The sequence below is a fragment of the Aplysia californica genome, unplaced genomic scaffold (genome assembly GCF_000002075.1).
Source record: "Aplysia californica isolate F4 #8 unplaced genomic scaffold, AplCal3.0 scaffold01190, whole genome shotgun sequence".
Classification (NCBI taxonomy): domain Eukaryota; kingdom Metazoa; phylum Mollusca; class Gastropoda; order Aplysiida; family Aplysiidae; genus Aplysia; species Aplysia californica.
This window is the reverse complement of record NW_004798460.1, coordinates 13331-15086: the sequence shown is the minus strand read 5'-3', so window position 1 is coordinate 15086 and position 1756 is coordinate 13331. Positions and strand designations below refer to the sequence as shown.

At 37.9% G+C, this 1756-nt stretch overlaps 1 long non-coding RNA gene across 1 annotated transcript in view; it reads right to left on the bottom strand.

The window, feature by feature from the left end:
- Positions 1 to 1409, bottom strand: part of LOC106013731 — a 23684-nt gene extending 22275 nt beyond the window's left edge. The window contains exon 1 of the long non-coding RNA XR_001185423.2: positions 1276 to 1409. This is a non-coding gene — a long non-coding RNA (uncharacterized LOC106013731). The remainder of the gene's footprint in view (positions 1 to 1275) is intronic.
- Positions 1410 to 1756: the final 347 nt, after the last annotated feature.

Below are 1756 nucleotides of genomic sequence, written 5' to 3'. Positions count from 1 at the left end.
GGGTGAAGTGAGGAAAATTCGTGTAAAGTGCCTTTCCCAAGGACACAACATCGGGCCCTTGACGGGATTCGAACCCATGACCTTACGGTTGCGAGTCTGAGAGCCTAACCACTAAAAGATGATTTTTTATTGAGACAATTGACAGAGAAATTAAAAACTGGGGGAAATCATGTTGAGACATCTAAGGCAAAAGTATTCTAGTCGCAATCCGCTGGTCCAGTATTCTTCAATCTTACCTTTTCTTTAAAACAGGAGCAATTTTTAAAAGAAATATAAAAATGAGCTCAAATCTTATTATAATAGAATCTAAATCTAGAATCTAGGCCCTATCATATTTTTTTTAATGGCCTATTGCGATTATTTTGAACACAAAGTGAGAGTTAGAGAGGCAGTGTCCCTCTAGATCTAGAATCTAGATCAAGATTTAGAGATCGAATCTAGATTTAGATCTAGATCTAGATCTAGATCTAGACTCTCTAGATCTAGAATCTAGATTAGATATAAAGAACCTTCTAGATCTAGATTCTAGTTAGATTAGTGAAACAAACAAGAAGTCTAGATCTAATATAGATCTAGATCTAGATCTAGATTTAGATCTACACTGATAGGCTATTAAAATGGCCTAAATTTTACTGCCCTAAAATGATGAAGATTGAAAAACTAAGAAAATTTAGAAGTGCAAATTTACATTCATGATTCCCTTCATTGTTAGATTCTACAGACAGTTTCCATGTTAAATCTAGAAATCTAGATTCTAGATCTAGATCTATTTTTATAACCCGTTCTGTCTAACCGTTAACAGGTTTCCGAAACGATCTGCTAATCCGCACGTGGATAAACACAGTCAACACAGCTACTGAATACTAAAATGGGCGTTTCCTTCCTGAAACTGAACCAGTCACAAATTCACACACACGGGTATCTTGCCACCCACCAATTAAACCACATTTCGATCAATACGCGCCTCGAAGTTGGAAAAAAGGAAAGACAAGGCGAAAAAGGGGAAAGGTAGCCTTGACCAATAACAAAATTTACAGGCTATTACCAGAAGCAGAGTGGTCTAATCAGGGTGTCACAGAACAGTCGTATTCAGTTACAGTGGATAGGGTTACTTACTATAACACTACACTGCAGTCGACCTGAGACTAGGAAGACTTCGTTGGCTTCATCGGGAAGCCGAACATACAAAAAGTTAGTCAGTCACATGAGGTATCATGATAATATTCACGACATGTCATTTGAACCATAAACCAGTAAACATAAGATCAACCATACCTTGAAATTCCGAGGGAAGATAGGTTGTTAATTTCCGAGCCGGTGAATCACTCCCATTACCCCACAACCAACGCCAAACTGTTGGTCACTACGCGTTACCACAGAATGGAATGGTGTGATCTTTCGTGAGTCTTCGGTTATTTCCGCTGTATAATGTAAAACTATAACGGGAATTTCGCATGGACTAACTCAATGTTGAAATCGAAACCAATAATTTGTAATTTTTGGCGTTGATGGGTTCCGTTCGAGATTTGTAGGCTTTAATTCTATTCTTCAGGCTTTATTTATTTATTTGTTTTTAATTCTTAAAACAAATGTTTGGTACTCCACCCCCTCCCCCCATACACCAATTTGAAGGCAACGATCAAAACGTAAATATATAGGCCCTACGTTGTTGGTTTACATGACGACATAATGCGTATAAGTTACAGAAGTGTTATCATCGACTCTCTCTCTCTCTCTCTCTCTCTCTCTCTCTCTC